The sequence below is a fragment of the Coturnix japonica genome, chromosome 5 (genome assembly GCF_054131305.1).
Source record: "Coturnix japonica strain WE chromosome 5, WE-NBRP24, whole genome shotgun sequence".
Classification (NCBI taxonomy): Eukaryota; Metazoa; Chordata; class Aves; order Galliformes; family Phasianidae; genus Coturnix; species Coturnix japonica.
The window spans coordinates 53,030,264-53,050,445 of record NC_140667.1 but is presented as its reverse complement, the minus strand read 5'-3'; the positions used below and the strand labels follow the sequence as shown (position 1 = coordinate 53,050,445).

Genomic DNA, 20,182 nt, shown 5'->3' with positions numbered 1-20,182 from the left:
AGGTTATGGATATCTTGCAGCTAACTGAGCGCTGGCTCTAGGATGGCTAGATGGGGTCTTTTGGTGAGCCTGGTCCATGCCACTTGTGGAATAGCTTGAAGTCCACATACCATCGTTCCCCCCTTTCCACAAGATTGGAAGTCCAAATGCACATCCTCCCATGAGTAACTAATTCGGCAATTCCACAAGCAGCCCCACATGAGCACCCCAAAGGTGTATATTACTTATGGGACATGAGCATGTCTAGCTGCTTAGCTGTGGAAAGCCTCTTGAGAAAGAAGCTGCTATGGCCAGGTTCCTGCAGAGGTCCTATTTCCCAAGTCCCCCAAGTAAAAGACAAATCTGGAACTATCTGCAGACCAATTTGCAGAACTCCATCCCACATGACAAAATGGGAGCACAGATACATTTCCATCGCTCACACAGCGTATGGAAGTATTTCATCATGCTGTGAGTCATAAAATATGGCTCTGATGGTCACAGGATTTGCTGAAATAAAAAGAAAATAACTCTCTCTTTGCAGTTACTGAGGAAACAGAGGATTTAACTTATCACAGACGTAAGTAGGCTGGTAGAGAAGCAAGAAACACATTCTATCTAGTCTATACATTCTTTTTATGTCTCTCACAGGGCTAAGTAGCCTGTACTCTCACCTCTTCCAATATTTCATACTTAATTTTAGGTTCCAGTTTTGGCCTTGAATAACAACACTGTTATCAGAGAACAGTGGCTTGGTCTGGTGGAAGCTTTCAGAAAATATTGGTGCCACCTTCCATAAAACATTTTAAACACATGCTATTTGTTTTTAGTCTCTCTTCTGGTTTTACATGCTAGAAAGAGGACATTTCATATGTACATTAGAATTAATAGGGATGCAATATAAGCAGGACTTACATTCAAAATACACTTCCACAAAACAAAGGAGCAGCTGTGAAAATGTAGAGTCCACTGAAAATTTTTTACTCGGGTATCACATTTGCCAAAAGATTTACTCTGCAAAGTTTTATCTAATTTCCCATTCATTCAATTAAGCAGAGAGATAAATACCCGGATCCCCAAGAGATTAGGGGAAACTGTGCTTAGCTCCCTCTTACATTTGCAATTGATACTCTCTTCGGTTTCATGACTGTTGTTAGAAAGTCCATGCTTATGGTGTCTGTCTGATGGATGAATGCCTCCACCTTTCACCAAATACAATGGGATCTGGGATCTCAGAGATCTCTCCAGCATTGGAAGGTTCAAGCCACCAACGTAATGATATCATATCTTGTGAAATCTTGGTTCATGACACCGTCAATATACACATCCTATGCCTGCATGGGTAATAGGAATGGGCAACACCCTGACTGCACAGACCAATGAAATTTAATTTTCTGCAGTTCTTTAGGTCAGTGTATTCAGACCCTCTTATCTCAAACACTGATGATGTGCAGAAAAACAGGACAGCAGCTCCTACGGTCATTCAAGGCGAAGCACTTGGCTTCAGGCTTGATGAGACCATTGTCTCTCATACTCACCTGCAGTGCCTCAGTATTTCCTTCTGTTCAGGTATCTGTTGGCTGCAAACTATATGATCGGTAATTCTTTGGAGACAAATTTATATGTATATATTGGTATTTAAAAACATAGTAATCCACAACCAGACTTTAGTAATTCTGTGATATTTATCCTACTGCTGCTACAACTGGAATTAGAATTGTAATTAGAATCGACCCCTTCTTAATATCTCAAGAATCAATTTCCAAAAAGATATGCAGAAGTTTGAAAACCTGGGCTTCAGATTACAAACGTGGTTGTTTGACAGTGCTAATATAGGTTGGAAAAGAACTCTGAGGTCATTTAGATCAACCATTCACCCACAACAAATACTGACAACTAAACCATTTCCCTCAGTACCACATCTACCCTTTCCTTAAACTCTCCCCATGGACTCTACTACCTCCCTGGGCAGCCTGTTCCAGTGTATCTTCACTGTTTCTGAGAAGAAATATTTCCTAATATCCAATTTGAACCACCCTTGGAGCAGCTTGAGGCCATTGCCTCTCATTCTATCACCGTTACCTGGGAGAAGAGGCTGACCCCCACCTCATCATAAACTCCTTCATCTACCAAAGAGAGAAAACTTTGGGACTTCAAATAGGATTTTATTATTATTATTTTGATATCTGCCAATGACAGAAAAGACCAAAGGTATTCTTCTAAATTTTATCAAAATTTCTTGATTAAACATATGTGAATGCATTGTCTGGTTTTAATCAGCTTGAAAACACCATCAGCAATTAACTGGCAAAACAGAATAACGTTGCATAGTCAAGCTAGAATAATTGCGCTCATTATATTTCCAGGGATGCAGTTGATCAAAAAACGCTGTTTTTTCCTGAATTTCACTTACAGTATTTAGGCAGAATCAGCACTGAGTTATGGGCATTAATCAGAAACCACTTTGCACAGAAACTGCACACTAACCAACAAATGCGTAGCACACCGCCATCGCATCTGATGGTTCTCCCACTAGAAGCATGCAGCTTGTTCTGCAAGGCTGTCAGGGCTATTTTTCCATTTCACATGGAAAATGTTTATTCCTTGAGAATCAGTAACATCCCCTGCTTGTTAAGCACTGTTGTGAGAAAATATTGAGAGACAGAAGGATGAATAAGTACCTCTACAGACATCACTGTGGAGCTTATCTCTGTGAATTATTATGGAAAGAAGGATATGGTGGGACCTGATGACTAAGACAAATTTCAGGTCACACAAACCATTTTAATTTTGGAAAAGAGTCTTTGGCAAAGATTTTCAGGTTTGGCTTCTCCACTGCTTTATCTATCTGGGAAGGGACAAACTGGACCACAGTGACCAATCACAAACTCCTCAACCAAAGAACACAAAACTCAGCAAATGGTGACGCTATAAAGGAATTGATTGCATTATATCGGCCTTGCTCTGCAAGTGAACAAGGGCTTCATCTTTTGCCTTTGTCCCTGCCTCCTATTTTCATAGTTATCTGCACCAATTGCTGCGAATGTGATACCATTTAATGCCTTAATTTATTTGAACCAGGTCTGCAGCTTCTAGAGCTCAACACTGTATCTATAGCTTGGTTCATCTGCTCAGTACTGGATTGCTTATCCAGTGTAAGCAAGCACCAGTTTTCTCCAGGGTTACACAACCCCTTCTCCAGATCAGCAACTTTTCACTTGTGTCTATGCTTCCTCAGCCACGTCTGTCTTCTGTTTCATAAAGATGTGACAATATGATGCCTGTGCCCACATTTTCAATGGAAAGTCCTGTAGGCTTGTATTATAGCTCTTATCTTACTTACCCTCACTGCTGTATCTTCTTAAACTCTGTTTCTAAAATATTTCTTTTCTGCCTCAGAAAAAGAAAGAGCATTGCTTCGACTCAGAGCAAAACTAATTCTTGAATTTAGAGCAAATCCTTTAATGTTCTGTTTTCTGCAAACATTTTGTGTGAGTCACACACGCAAGCATACAAAACACTTTGAGACTGCATGAAATACATAGAGAAGACAAAGAAAGGGATACGATGAGGTTCATTGCCAAGTTCAAATCTCTGTCTGACCAATAACTGACCAATGTAATTCTGTCAAGGACAAGGGGGTTATGTCAGCTCAATTTGGAGCAAGAAAGTTCAAGGAAAAGGCTCTGAGCCTTTAAGCACAGATTCCTTTTTTGAAAAGAGTCAGGAGGTGGCAATTAAACTCAGTTACATTGGGATGAACGTGCTCTCCCTGTGGCTAGGAGACCACACACATGTCGGTGATGCTCAGTGGATGAAAGTATCCTGCTCTGGCCATGGGCTGGGCAGTTACAGCCAGAATCTCTTTGAGGATTTGGACAATACTCTGAGGTGCAGCTCTATGAAATACTTAAAGAGACAACTCTGTACCATGCAGGCTAACCTGACGAAGCTGCTCCTTTAGGAATATGTGAGAAGTTGACCCAATTTGCACAGGCCCTCAGCATTAGCATAGGCCCATTTCAAGCGAGGTCTTTGAACATCAGTTGCCTCCAAATTCCATTACCCCTCTCCCTGCTGGGTTTTGTGCTCTAAGTATCAGGCAGGGGCTGAGGGAAGAAAAGAAGAAGAAAGAAAAAATAGTAAGTTAAATCCTAAGCCCAAATAATTAGACACGTTCTGGTTAGTCCTCTAAACTCTTACCTACTGCTCATTCTCCATTTCATAGAACATAATCTGATTTTTTGTTTTTCAGACTTGACACCTAGAGGTTCATAAGTATGAATGAAACAGAGGGAAAGACAAATGCTGACTTTGGAGGCATTTGTCACAGCACTTTGCCTTTGTTTGCAGCCTCGTTGGATGTGAAAGCAAATTTCAGAGTCCAAGATTCCAAGCAGATACAGGGAGAAAGACTATTTCTGCTAAATATCTGGTATATACCAACATCATTACAGATTGCTTAGAGCAGGTAACACACTCTTTGGCATCAACTTTGGTGCAACTCAGCCACTTTATGTGCAACATGCACCAAGTATGTATAGTACCTGAGGAAGGATTAAGGTGTATGTACCTACCTTAAGAAACAACATTTGCACTGAGACCATAAGCACACATTTTCATTCTTACGCAATTATCTTCTTATACTGCTACTCATGTTGTACCCATCACTGGAAAAAAATTGTTCTTTGCTTCATTTCCTTTCACTGGTGTTTGTCACGTTGGTTGAGTTCTTTTGAGAAAGGGAGTTCATACATAGTGTGATTAAGATACAAAAGAAGGTGAGCTTGAAGAAAGGCCTCCGAGTAGATGGAAGTGAATACTGTGGAAGTAATTTCTTACTCCGGGTCTCAGCTTTGCACTTAGGCTGGTTTCCAGTGTAGTTTTATCACTCATGTAGGGATTTCTAGAGAAGATTTTGATGCCTCATCCCTAGAGGCATTCAAGGTCAGGTTGGATGGGGACCTGGGCAACCTGATCTGGTACATGATTTAGTGGTCGGTGACCCTACTCATGGCAGGGGGTTGGAACAGGATGGTTTATGAGGTCCCTTTCCACCCAAACCATTTTATGATTCTATAATAATTCTATGATATGACCGATATATTTGACAGCTCCACTGTCCAAAGGAGGATGGTCTTCATAGAGTCCTGAATGTTTTTTCATGTTTCTCCAGTCTCCTTCTCACAGTGCTTGTTGAACTCTGTCAACAAAGAACAGACTACGAACCGGGCTTGAAATTCTCTGAGAAGCCACTTGAAGTTCTGGTGGTATGATGCAGTTGAATAGCTGGTGTCATTAAGGAGAAACCCGATTGCATGTCTTATATCTGCAATTTTTCAAATGCTGATGATTTCATGCATAGATCTGTCAGAATGCTGCTTGCCTGCCAAGTGGCAAAATCCTACAGGAACCAGATGAGGTCACCGTGTGAGGAAATATAACAGAGTCGAAGAGCTGGAAGGAAACAGAAGAGACTATTACCTGTGCACACTGCTATGGAAGAGATTAGCGTCGGGGAAGGCTGAGCTGAACGAATGCCTTCAACAAAAAAAAAGACACAGCTACAGCCTCATACTCTTTGAAATCTTTTCCTCTGAGCAACAGCATTACCTCTCCCTCACTAAGATTCAGCTTCAATGAGCTCTTCTTCCTTCACAAGGCTGTCCTGATGTGAAGGATGTATCTCTGCATGCTGGCAAATGGGAAAAGCTGTGTGTTATCTGTGTGCTGCTGGCACTCAAAGCAATGTTGCCTAATAAGTTTATCTTTGGATTTCACAGAGGTGTTAGAAATGGCCAGAGAGGAGCTGATCTTTCACGAAGAAAGGACTTGGAGGTGTAGCTTTACTTACTGCATTTTAGCATTTCACCCTGCGATCCTGATGCCTGTTCACCATGAGAAGGCAGACCTGCATGTCCCCAGAATCCAAACAATTTGATGAAGCTGTTAGTTGGAGTTGAGCTGACTTCACAGAGCTCGCTCAGGAGTGGGAGCTCAGCCAACAGGAGGCAATAAGCTGGAACCAATACAGTGTGGGGTGGGAGGTTCATTTCATGTTTGCTGGATAGCTGCGGCATGGACTTAGATTAACAAGGCTCCAGGGCATTGGAGCCTCCATTGTTAATGGAGGAAGGGAGCATATTTTACAGCATCCAGAACTTCTCAGGTGCAACTGCATTGCTCCCTAGGAGCAAAGAGGTCATGACTTGTAGGCACAAGCAGAGACTGGCCATTAGAAAACCACAGCTACACAGAGTAGCTCTGTGTAAGTGCAACTTGAATTCAAGTTATCAAGATAGTTGCACATGCAGCCTGCTTTCTTCAGCACTTCAACAGCCATTTTGTATGCAAATTCTGAATGTGGTTTCACAGAGTGGATGAATCACCCACCAGACTTCAGCTATGCTTTCTTGGCTGGAGCTGCAAACCTAGATGGTGATTAGAAGTGTCACCCTACACAGGTACTACTTTCCATGTCCTTATTAATGCCCACAAAATACTGCTTGCTTCAAAACAATTTCATACCTTAAGAATAATAGAATTTTGCCTAGGAGTACATAGGTACTTAATACTTCTCATCAACAGACTGTGGGGCTGCTAATAACTACAAGAAATGTGATGGATGTGAAACATGAGAAAACTCCAGAAACTAAACATTGCAAGGATTCGCCTTGTTCTATGGTGATTCATGCATGCAATTCCCATGAGTATTACCAGGAGTTAGGGATATAAATCCTAGCACATCAAGAGGGGCTATAACCCCTAGTGGTTAGGAATTAAAAGCGTTCTGAGGGGCACAGAGTTTCATCTTAAGACACCGAGTTGCTGCATGCATCTAAATCCCCATACACTGAGATATGAATATATGTTGGGATCACAGTAATAGCAATGACTATGCAGCTTGTACGGTGCTTTTGAAATTGGATGACACACAGACATCTTCCCAAATTAGCGATTTAAAGTTGCAGGTGGCTGGTGCTTTCAGTTTTCATCCCCCCTGTAAGCCTGGAGATGGTTTCACTAATACAGCACTTCCCAGATGTTTAGACCCCAGGTGTGCAACACTGTTCTTATTGATGAGATTTAGCTTCTTTTTGTTTCTTTGGTTGGGTTTTTGTTTTGGATGCTGCTTATGATAGGAGCAAAGATAACTGCATCAGGTCATATCTTTCATTATCATGCAATCTTTCTTCCTTCCTTGCATTAGTGATGCCGAGTTTAATTCTTTGCTCAATGAATTTGTTGAGACTGCATAAGCATTTGTTTACAAGGCATGCCCTTTCCCTCAATCTGGGCATTAGCTTTTCCTTACATTCATTTGTAAGCACCATTTCAGTGCCATTTTTGAATCACAGAATGGCTTGGATTGAAAAGGACCTTAAAAAACATCCATTTTCAACCCGCCTGCCATAGGCAGGGTTGCCTACCACTAAATCAGGCACCAGGTCAGGCTGCCCAGGACTCTGTTCTACCTGGCCTCGAGCATCTCCAGGGATGGGACATCCACAGCTTCTCTGGTTGATCTTTGCTCACATGTCCAATAGAAGATGGCAAGCAATAGGCCAGAGATGATTTATCAGTTTCAGGGGTCATATCCACTAGATAGGTATATCTATCAGAACTAGTCCTCCACAAGTATTTTAAGTCAGTCAAGAAAAACAGGCACGATTTTTCTCATTCTCACAACAGCAAACATCATTGTGTGGTCCTGTGTGGAGCCAGGATTTGGACTCAGTGACCCTTATGGATCCCTTCCAAACCAGAATATTCTATGATTCTACAATCCTAACAGCAGATGAATAATATCTTATCAGCATTTGTTTATCCTGTTACTCAAAAAGGAGCCCACAATAACCAGCTCAGTAGCTGAATAGCCCTGAATCAGCTCTGAGAGTCTGCAGTATTGGGATGGACTGAGGCAAAGACTGAGGTCATGTGGAGCTGGAATCCAGGTGATCCACCAACTTGACCACTTCCAGCTTATTTCCAAGAGGTATTTCCCCCACCAATAAACATAAATTCATTTATAATCATGTCACTTCCCACACTGTAAAACTTTCTCTGAATTTTTAATGTGAGCACTCTAAGACACTTCCAGGATTTCCTTCTCAATTCCCATAACTAAGTCAGATTGAGATTCAAAGTGCCTCATGGTCATGAGGTCCTCTACACACGTGTATTCAGTTTGCAGCTTTAAGTGATTTTGCATTATATGTGGAAATTGCCCACAGACAAAAATGAAAGTACCCATTTAGAGCAACAGCATGAATTAAATTAGCAGGTTTTTCCCACAATGTACTCTGCAAAACACAGCAAAATAGACAGTCCCCTTCTCAAAGAACTGCAGGGTGGCAGACCAAAGCGAACTATCCTGAAAGTGGAATAAATCCATCCCTAATCACTACCAAAGTGCTGAGTTTGCAGTAGATATTTCTCTTATCAAAACCTATAGCTGGATTCGCTGATATGGGTAATTTCCCAGGTGTTTACTTGCCAGACAAAGAGGTCATCAGAGGGGAGAAACTGTCTCCTGGAAGATGCAGTTCTGTGACCCAACAACTAAATAAGCGTAGGAAAAGGTTTGCCTACACAGCAAAATGTTTCTGTTATTGTGATTCCTGAAAATGCCAAGGAACTGGGTTTGTAAGACTCTTCCAGTTGTACAGTTCTATGTCTTGCATGACACCTCTGATGAGTCTCAGCATCTCCAACATGCGGCCTTATGAAAATACTCCCAAAATGTATTCAATGAGGAAAAAATTCCAAATCCAAACCCCATCAATATTCCAGCCTGCTGTCACGTTAACATCTACTACGTGTGAAACAAAGCTCAAACTGTAGAGTACTCAGAGTACAGTATTTTCCTTTTTGTTCCTACATCTGAATGAATTACTCTCCTAGTCATTCCACTTTCATTTTTTATTGCCAAGGAACAGCCCAATCTTGTATTTTCCTCAAACAAGAACTGATTGAACACAAATTTTCTGTACCTTGTGTCAAGAGAATTTACATTTCCTTTTTTTTCAAGCACTGAAACTTGGCCTTGGGAGACACAGGCAGCCACTGCTGGTAGAGAAGCACTGCTGGGTGACATCTGTCATCAGCCACCGCTGAGCTGAAAGGTTCAGTTCCTAACAGCAAGTTGTGCATTGAGCAAACAAACAAAAAGCCCTCTGAGAACGCTAGAAAAAGGAGTTTGAAGAGCGAGTATGTCTGAGAAAATGTAGTGCATTTTCAGCTGTTCCTCCATCAGAATAAATAAATAAATAAATAAATTGCATCGAGCATCATGTGAATCGTGCACTGAGCTCTGCAGAGATTAGTTTGCATTGCAATGTAAAAAATGTCAGGCAGCAATTCTGACTGGACTAATTGTTGTCTGTTGCACTTGTCCAGACAGGGGATTTTAGGTGGTTCTTTAATCTAAAGGAAAAAAAAAATGCCTTTTGACCCTTGGAGAAAGACCTATCAGAAAGCCTTGAAAATAGCCACAGAATTCATGGAAAACAGGTGAACATTTATAATATTGAAAGTGATGGATTTTAGTGATAATCATCCTCAAAAAACAAACCACAAAACTCTGAGGAATTCTCCAGCTCTTCAAGTTCTCCAATCACAAATCAGAATGACATTTTAAAATCATCAAATTTATACAGATGTTAAATGGATAAAATGGTCTGGGTTGGGACATGCAGCACATCAAATCTAAGGACCACCCAGACTCAGAATGCTGATTCCATGAAAGCAAAGGGGTACACATGACTCCGTGACTGCCTCTCAAGTTGAACTTATTTGTCCCAGATCTCTATAGCCTGGGAAACAGAAAAGGTTATTTAGGTACCAAAGTATCATCTTTGGCTGAATTTAAGCCTATTAGGAAGTTCTCTGCAGATGTTATGGTAGGCAAGAAATGCTTTGACGTTGTCTACAGATCACAAAAGCATTTCCATCTATCACTTTTTCAAGTACTCTAAATGTAAACAAATGGGGAAGTCTTTGCTTTCCTCTGCTTGATCCTACCACATCCCCAAAGTGAAGTTAAATACCTCTTTAGAAGGCAGCAAAATGCTTTTCATAAAGAAAAGAGAGTATCACCAAGCTGTATTTAAAAGGTGGTATTAACCTGTTGTGGGTGAGAACATAAGTATTGACACGAGTGTGTTGGCTTGAGGTTTAGAACATCATTATTTGCTCTTATTTACCAAATGTCTTACCATATTATCTGCCTCTTCAGATGTGTACTGTTTTTGATTTTTAATTGGTCTTATTTACAAAATGTCTTACTCATTAGACTATCTACTTTTTCAGATGTGTCCCCATTTTGATTTCACTGTGAAGAGTACCAACATACCAAATCAGCAATATGACCGATCACACCAGAGCTTCTCAGCACCTTGGTACCTTCAACAGGGTGTCCAGCACCCCTGAATACCACTGCGTGGCTTAGAAAACAGCCTTTTTCCCCCTCCATGTTCTGCCATTCTCCTCATTTGGCACATAGGGAAATTAAAAAGGTAATGACCTTGAGGTGGCTGAGTACAAGATCTCACTGCGGTCCATGACTCTATGTCCAGGTGGAGGCTGATCACAAGTGGTGTCCCCAGAGGTCTAATATATTTATCAAGGACACAGACTGTGGGATCAAGTGCACTCTCAACAAGTTTGCTGATGACACCAAGCTGAGCGGTGTAGTTGACAGACCAGAAGGAAGGGATGGATGGGCTTGAGAAGTAGGCCCATATGAACATAATGAGGTTCAGCAGAGCCAAGTGCAAAGTGCTATGCTTAGGTCACGATGATCCCAGCTGTGTGTACAGGCAGCAAGAAGGACTGGGTGTTCTGGTGGATCACAAACTGAACATATGCCAGCAGTGTGTTTTTGCAGCCTGGAAGGCCAATGGCATCCTGGGCTGTGTCAACAGAGAGGTGGCAGTGGGGCAAGGAGGGGATTGTCCCCCTCTGATCTGCCCTTGTGAGCCCCCGTCTGGAGTATTGTGTCTTGAAGGACTAACTTAACCACCTGAAATGGTTTGAAAATTTGCCCTTAAAGCCCTTGAATGTGTGAAGGAAAAGGTAACATTTGTGTGGAGTGCACTTAATACCATGCAGTGAGTTGGAGGTTGGATTTATGGTTTCCTTATAAAATGAAATCCAGTTTTTTTGCTGAATAAAAGCCAGTTGTTTGCACTGACTGCTTAAGAACTCTGTAACATTTAATCTAAAAATTGTCTCCAAATGACAGAGTCTGTCCCAGGCCTTCTAGTAATGGGAAATCCAGAGCACGAAAGATGCAGCTTTCTATAAAACTCAGTGTATTCTTGAGGAAAATAAACAAGATCACCAAAAATATCACGAAAAACTGCAGACTTTTTTGTCTAGTCATAACTCTCTTGATCTGAGATTTTTTTTTACAATGTTTATACAGATCTCAATGCATGAGATCCACAGTTCTCAAGATCTAACAAACAAGAATTAGCAGAATATGAGCATCTTTAACGCTGCTAAAAACCCTTCCATATCTTCATGCAAGATAATCCAAGAACAGAAAAAAAATTATTAAGTGGAAACAAATATAAATAATCTAACATATAAGATGCTTCAATCGATTCTCTTCTACCAAAAGATGGACTCATTTACAGCTTGCCACAAGCAGGCTCAATTTCAATGCATTTTACTCTGTTATTGTTTCATCTAATAAAAACGTCCTTTGCTCATGACAAACACGATGATGAAAACTGATGGCTTGATATGCAAACTTTGACCCACAGCGATAGCCTACTATGTCACCAGCCGGGGAAAATTCCAAGCGAAAACATTTTTGACAATAAGCAATAAAGGAACAGCATTCCAGGGAGGAACTCACACTTGAGGCTGACAACTAGACGAGAGATTAAAAAGGAGAGAGAGTGAATGTTAATGACCTGGAATGCTCTGGAAGATATGTCTGGTTTAAGTATCAAAAAAATCACAAGAAAGAATGCAAATATGATAAAACCCAAATACTTGTAAGACTCTAAATGTTTTTGAGAAACGAGAAATTAGCTAATATTATGCTTTTCCTGCACTGCATACGATAATTTTAAATACGCCTTTTTCAAATTTAAGAAGGAAAGTTTTGGTTGATCTTCAATTTCTGTCACTTATGAATTTTCCTAGAAGGGTGTCTTCTGCCTAGTTATCCTCTCAAGCTAACTCCCTCTCTCCTTGACACCACTAGAGCTTTATCAAATCCCCTTGTGTATATAGATGGTACATACCCGCTATCCAAACTGCCAGTGCAGGGGCTGCCTCAGATCCTGCCCTCTTCATCATACAAAGCATTACTTGCATATGAGAGTATCTTGGAGCTGATGGCAAAGCAGAAGCTGTAGTCAGGGGACTTGAACCAGACCAGCCAAAGTACCACTTGTACCTTGGAGAGAATGGAGGTCTCCTTAAAATAAAGGACAAATGAAATAAATGGGTGAGGCTGAAGTCCCATCTAGCCCAACATCCCCGTGCTCACTTGCAAAGTAGCAGAAACCTAACAGAAAAAGGAAAGCAAGCACACAGCAGCTGTGTTTCTTTTGGTACGTCTGGAAGTTATACTCTGGTGGGTCATAGCCCTGCTGGAGTTTTGCCCCATGAATTTGCTTTATCCCATAACAGAAACATGATTTCTTGCACTTACACAGCCACTTTCCCAGAGAAAGCTACTGTGTTTTCAAGTTGGGAATTGGAAAGAACCCATTTGACATTCAGCAAAAGGAGTACATAGATCCCTTCAAGGTTCCCATCTAGCAAAACACCAAAGCTTGTGCTCTGGTGTAAGAACAGTCTAGGATGTATTTAGAGATACACATAGAATCATAGAATTGCTCAGGTTGGAAAAGACCTTAAAGATCATCAAGTCCAACTACAACTCAACCATACTACCCTAACTAACGACACACTTCTAAATCCTGTCCCTGAGCACCACATCCAAAGGGTTTTTAACACACCCAGGGATTGGTGACTCAACCACCTCCCTGAGGAGCCTATTCCAGTGCTTAACAACCCCCTCTGTAAAGGGTTCCTGATATACAAAACCATGGAGATAAACATCTTCTGGACTCAAACCAGGGCCTAGGCCTACAACCGCACCTTAATTAAAGAAGATGTCTCAACTAATATTCTTCTAATCTTCCTTTTCTGAAAACCTAGGCCTGCCTACAATTTAGAGCAGAAGCTGAAGGTATTTTCTGGGGCTGAAGACTATTAAAACAACTAGAAGTACTGAGACTTCACCCTTCAGAGTTGGCCCCGCCAGCTTGCTCAATAGCCATAAAAGAATTATTAAGCTTCTGACCATAAAGGTGTTTCTCTTTCTTCCCATCTTCCAGCTTCTGCAGTCCCTAAGCACTAACATTTACAGCACTCTCTTTTCTTCCAAGGGAAAAAAAATAAAAAATGAAAAGAAAAAGAGAAAAATTGTACAAAAAAATATAAATCCTGTTTTTGTTCTGGATAAAACTAGGTCAGCATTTCCCATCCTCGCTGTCAGTTTTCTGCAATGTGTTTCATACAAAGCATCATCATTCCAGCGAAAGGTATTTATAAAGTGAGCTTTGACAAAACAATTGTATATTTTTTTTGCCAGAAAGGCTTTGGCATCTGTCACTGCCAGGAAAGATTTAAGATCTAGGTAGAATTTTCATCTCTCACAATGACTTGTCCTATATTGACTAGATCTAATACATCTGATGTTTTAAAAGCCCCAGTGCAGCAGTGAACTATAAATCACAGCTGATTAGAAATTCTCCTCCTCCTTGGAAAAAAAATGTATAAATGTTTTCAGGGTTTATTCTCACCCACCATCCCCACAAATGCCCAGTTCTTTTTATTTAGAAGGAAGAAAATAGTACCGCATGGGAGTGAGAGCATGCCAAAATGAGAACCCCATGGGACAAAAAGGATGCCAAGAATACAGACTACTGTGGGCAGGGGGCACGACAGCGGTTTTGCTGAAAGAAATGAGAGCATTTGAACTAGAATTGGTGGGCAAAGATGACTTTTTCTTTTAATTTCATCATAATTTGCAGCTAACTGCTAAACCACGACCTCTTTCCTCATGTGCTTCAGTGTAATTATATACAGAAAATCGAAACTTGAAGTTTAAAAATAAAAATATCTGTAATTTTCTTCCCATCTTTTTCAGCCTGCACCTAATCAGGACTAGTTAAGGCTTATCCTGTGCACACAGACACGAACTGTGGGGCATTTACTCCCTTGTGGTGACAAATAACCCATTGGAAAGGCAATGGCTCCACTTACCCTGCTCTTTCCTCTTTGTAAGGAATATGCTGTGTCTGTAGCAGGCTCAGAGCCCCCTACCCCTCAGCTGAAAGAGGATTTGCAGGTATAAGATGCAGCTGTGGCCAGTGTTTACCATCCCATCTCCACTTAGATCACTGCTTTAAATACAAATAAATCATAGTCATCTACTGTAGGTATGGAAAACAAGCACAAAAGACCTACATTGAGCACTGAGACAAAGAAAAGCAGACCGAGAGGTCTGAAGCTCATTAGCATGCCCACATCTCTTTGATAAAAGTGGGATGCAGGACTAGACAGCAATATGGGAAGAGCTGGAAAGCAGAGACATGCATAAGAGAGAGAAGAATAGGAGAGCAACAGCAGAATTACAACTGGATGAAGGCTGAAGTCTGTAGAAGCATTAGTAAAGGCATCACATCCCATCCCAAAAAGCCTGGCCTGTTCTTTCACTGAAGTTCTTGCTCTTGAAAAGAGTCAGAGGAGGAGGCAGGATAAGACATTTAATGGAGAGAGAGAGGAAAGACGGGAAGAGGTTCAGCACATTCAACAGATCCAGAGACAAGTCAGGGGCCAGGACGTAGCTGTAAAATAGTTAATCACAAAAGCCTTAGCTGAACTGTCCTAAACCAAACATGCCACCAGAAAGCATTCCTGCAGCCTTCTAATAGCTCAGTGTCGCTCACAAAAGCCACAGCATGTCCAGCAGAACAGCAAGGTTAGTCAGTAAATCAATAATATGTCAAATCCCAAAGTCAATCTGAGTCTGATTCATCTTGAAAACACAACTCCCATGTCTTCAAACAGAGTCAAATTCTTTACAGGAAAAAAAAAGTCTCTGCTTCCCTGGGTGTTGTGAACAAGTAAATAAGTCTAGCAAAATCCAAACACAATTTGGCAGGATATAATACTTGTTGGAGATAATCCTACCTGCTGAAATTTCCTTTTAACCTCAGTGAAGACTCCAGCACATGCTAAGTATAATCAGGACAGATACCAATTCTCTCCCCCTGGAAAGAAGAGAGAACAGTCTTCAAAATATTAAACTTACATCTCAGAGCATGGCAGCAAAGGAAAAGTTCTAGAAATAATTACTGTGGGTGACTGCTGTCTGAAAGTAGGCTGGGTGGTTTGGGCTCCAATAGGTGTAATAACAACGTAATTCATCCCAGGCTTTGTGGGTGATGGAGATGTGGTTTTTGGGCTTCTCCTGAACACTTGGTGGGTTGGGAAGGGTCATGATGGAAGGTAGCAGAGGCAGCTGGTAGAAATGCCCTCGGTACAACTTCTGCCTTGCCACCCAACTTGTAAACAGCTCTCAAACATTATGAGATGGGATTTATTGTTGTGAACATCTACAGATACACTTTACAATTAGATCACCCTCAGGTTCCATGGAGAAGTTTTCTGTAAATGCCCACTGAGTTACATGAAGTATTTATTCAACTTCAATTAAAGCTCAGATCATGCACTAATTGTTAATTTTATTGCAACAGAGCATGAGTTCCCCGATGATTAAAAGACTGATATTGTTATTACTAATTATCATTTGTAGCATGGAAGGCTCCGGTACAATTTCCCCTACAGAGGTAGGTGCTGTATACACTCTCCTGAAGAAGCATCCTTGGCCCTCAAAAACTTAGAAATCTAAGCAGACAGTGCAGACAAAAGAACCACCATTATCTGCCTTTTACAGATGGGGAACTGAGGCACTGAGAGATTAGGTGACTTGCCAACATCTGTGGAAGAATGGAGGATTAAACCTTGATCTCCAGAGTCCAAGTCTGGTGTTCAGTCACCGGACCAGCCTTCCCTCTCCTGTGAATGTGTTACTGCTATCAGCTGCTCTGTTTTTTTTTCCCCCCCATTTCTACCTAATCCCTTTTCAAGGTGGCCCTCCAGGGAATGTTACTTATGTGGGTCAAGACTTGATGCAGCCATGCCAATGAGGGACATGCTGCGTCTTCCTGCGGGCACCAGTGGCTCGCCTGGCAGTGCTGCTGCTGGGTGGCGTCACAGGAGCAAGGGCTTACAAAGTCATTTCTAGCTTTGAGGCAGGAAAACTACCACAAAACAGCCAGACAGCAGGGAAACAGGAGGGTGTTCACTATGCCTTGCACTGCATCTTCAACTCCCATTTCAGTGAGGACAGAAGGGTGTGCTCATGTGGGAAGAAGGCTTGTTGCAAGATAAGGAAGGACTTGAAAGTGGATCCCTTGGGCACTATCGGTACTTATTTCTTGCGCTGCAATACCACCTGCAGGCCCAGCGCAGGGCTGGGTATTGCAGAGGAAAGGCAGCCCTGCAGGCTGAGGGGCAGCCCCAGCCATTAGACCCCATGGAAGCCCTCCGATTGCTACTGAGGACTTGGGTGCTGCCCTGCCTAGGCTGTGCCAAACCAAGCTGCTCAACCCAACCCTTCTATAGAGAAGGACTGTGTGGCAGATGATCCCCAAGATGGCGTTCGGTGTAGAAAGCCATTGGCCCACGCAACGAGGCTCTTCCCCTTGCTGTGTGGGGAAGGCTAACCCTTTGTCCTCCAGCAGAGAGCCAGCCCAGCTCCCCCAGCCCCACGCCACGGCCCGGCCCTCGCCTCAACGCCTGTCACCCCGATTGCGGTGGGTGGGAGATCACAGGCGAGCGGCGGTATCTGCTCCGCAGACATCAGACAGCGTCGGAGCAAGGGTAATCCATTTATTTTTAGAGAAGTTTTCCACTTGGAGATCATACACACTGCAGATCACAGAAACACATGCAAGCATGAAATTTAATTTTTAAGAATTCTTTTCCCGGGGCTTCCATGTAAAGCGGTGGTGAATGGGAAAAACTATAATCATGACAAGACAATTACAGGGGAGTTTTTTGCTAAGCATGAAAGTTTGAAAAAAAAAGTGCTAAGGGAAAGAGGGAGGAAGGGGAAAAAAAAAAACAACGAACCCTAGAAAAGTCATTTTTGTCCAGTTTTGTTCCACTGAAGCAGAATTAGACATCACATCACATAAGTAACTTTAAAAATAATCATCGGCTTTAAAGTCCCCAAGGGGAAAAAATGAAAAGACAACCTTATGTTTGAGTTTGAACTACTTTTCCTAGTTTTGGCTTTTTTTTAGTGTCACAGTGCATATGTAAACGAGGGAACTGCCTGCGACCTCCGAAATGCAGCGGAACACATGCACTCATGCTTTTAGTATGAAAGGACTGGGAGACGTACATTAGGATTTGTGGGATTATGGTGAGAAAGCAAGGAGTGATAACTTTGATGTTCTTTAAAATAAATAAATAAGTAAATAAAAATGGTGAAAAGACAGAAAACTGCAAGTGGTTTTTCCTCTTCTTGGCAAAGCCCCCCAGGAAAGAGCTAGCATGGAAAATGAATCCCCTCTCATCATGCAGAGAGGCAATTCCTCCCGTTTGAGCCTAAGTTCAGTGCCGTGGGCTCACACGGTGTCTGAGCTGTGCTCAGACTGTGGATAAGCAGAGGGGCTGGTTCCTACAACAGGCAGCCAGCAAAACTTGTTGGGTAGCAAATATTCCCTGCAAAAATAAATACTTATTGTACGTCCCAAAATGTAAACGAGAGCTGACTATAAAGCTGCGTGAGCAATGTGTGATAACTGCTTCGATAGTCGCATACGTGTGAATTTTAACTGTGGGGATGGATTATAACTTAATTCTCATTAAAGCCAGTCCGTTCTTAGGTTTCTTCTGATATAGCTTGACCTGATTCATAACCGCACCGTCACAGTGGCTTTACGTAAGAAAACCAGCTGGTAGAAACCATCTGATCTTTGAGGTCCCTTCCAACCCAAGCCATTCTGTGATTCTATGAATTTACTAACATGAATCTATGAGATAGAGATCCTGGTGAGAAACAGTCCTCCAATACACAGCAGAGGGAATTGAGATGGTAAAAATTACTCCGAAACGACTTATCTGTTCTTACAGAAGGGGTGGGGGGGGGCTTTAGCACAGATCCCTTGGGAATAAAATGACATAAAGCAGAAAGGCTTTACCTTGTTTTTGCAGCAACACAGCATCCCTTTGGGTCTCCCATCCCTGCATCAGGCTGTGCTCCGCCATGGTCACGGGTGGGAACACCACGCTTGGCTCTCCCAGCTCTTGAGACAATGCAGCAAAATGATTTGTCAAATTGTCAAAACTTACAGACATGGTAGAGGAGCAGAGCGGGGAAATTTGGATAGACTGAGCCTTCACCCTGTCCTAATCTCACCACTGGAGGCTGTAAACATGATGGGTAAAGTGACAGTCTGGCTACAAATCTGTCTGGCAGCTTCATTAGACATCTTTCGCCTGACTGATTAAACTGCATTTAAGAACCACTTTCATTTTTTCGAGTCTTTTGTTTAAATTAAAAGGTCATGTTTTCAAGCGAGTGATCCGCTGCCCTCTCCAGTCTCCTGCCACAATACAGTTACATTAGTACCAGTGTTGCACAAAGCGGGGTGAATCAGAGCCACAGACACCAACAAATGTCGCAGCCAGCGGAGGTTGCAGAAAGGGGTTTTTGTCTGTTCGTTATATGCCACAGCAGGGATACAAGCTTGAAAAGTCCCCCAGCCTCAGGCTTGGACTGTTTGTACTGTGTGCTGGGGAACTCACAAAGAGGACTAGCTACTTTTGCAAATGTACCAATGCAGCCGGGAATGCACAGCACATCTTGTTGTGCCTTGTTTTCAGTCATGCCTCAATCCTTGGGATTTTTGGTGGTTAGACAAAAATAAAATAAAATAAAATAACAACCAAAAAAAAAAACAAACACAAAACCAAACCCTGGGACCTGGGGCCCAATGCTGCCAAGTGCTGAGTGCCATCTGTTCCCACTGGCACGGAGCTGGTAGGATGTGGTCCCGGTGCACGCAAGTGCCATCGTTGTGGGGAGAGATGTCCTGGCTGCATTTCAGGTTTGGGCATGCTCTGGTTCTAACTAACCAAGCAGCACTCAGGTGAGATGCAGAAATCAAAGGAGCTGAGCAAAAGGACTAAGAAGCAAACGCTGCCTTGGAGGAGCCCCGACTCCCTGCTGGCATGCAAAAGGCAGCTCAGTGCCTGGCATGGGAGCCCACTCCACACCAAGGCAGTGTAACGGTGGACTCAATTTTTACCAGATAAGCATTACATGGACACAACATATTACTGCTATAAGTGACCAAACTCAACCCACCAGGCTTGTACATCCTCTTCCATACCCTAGGTGTCAACTCTGCTAACCAAGAGTATTATAAACATGACTTAGTAAAGTGAACTGTAGCCTGGATTTGAATATTCACTGCATCCTGCGTCAGACACGCTTCCTTCCAAGTTATTTCTTCTAAAATCTGAACACTGATTATGAAATTGCACACAGAAATCTACTTTTTCAGGAGGCTTAATGGATAAATACTTCCCTTTCCTTTTCAGACATGATTACAGTTGGACTGGATGATCTTAGAGGTCTTTTTCAACCTTAATGATTCTATGAAATCCTTGATAGCCACTGAGGTTTCCAAAACCTCATCAGAACCTCTGAAAAATGGTGCTTCTTTTTTAATAGCGATGGGGTTCAATCTCTTACAGCCATGGGTACATACCAATACTGCAAGCACAACTGAACTCCTGCTGCACTTTTCACTCATTAAAAAAGTAAAATGCTGACTACACGCAACGCCTGCATTATTGTTCTAAATTGAAGATGGCTTTTCTGACCCATCGGCATGGAAGCTGCTGAAATCCTATGGTGTAACCTTTGCTTTAGGACAGCTTTTCTTTAATTGATGCACCCAAGATTCCCATGCAGGTATTGAGTAGAAAAGACTCTTAAGCATTTAAAAGTCAATCCTTGATGTTTATATCCCTTACAGTAAGTCCAATTATCCCCACTGTGCTCTGTTTTGCAGTCAGAAATCTGATG

General features: G+C 42.1%; 1 long non-coding RNA gene across 1 annotated transcript; it reads right to left on the bottom strand.

The window, feature by feature from the left end:
• Nucleotides 1–13,522: 13,522 nt before the first annotated feature.
• Nucleotides 13,523–18,971, bottom strand: LOC146760847 (uncharacterized). The gene is made up of 3 exons (XR_014946193.1): nucleotides 18,288–18,971; nucleotides 15,205–15,284; nucleotides 13,523–14,414 (listed from the first exon to the last, which is right to left on the bottom strand). It is a non-coding gene; the product is annotated as an uncharacterized LOC146760847 (long non-coding RNA).
• Between the last annotated feature and the right edge of the window lie 1,211 nt (nucleotides 18,972–20,182).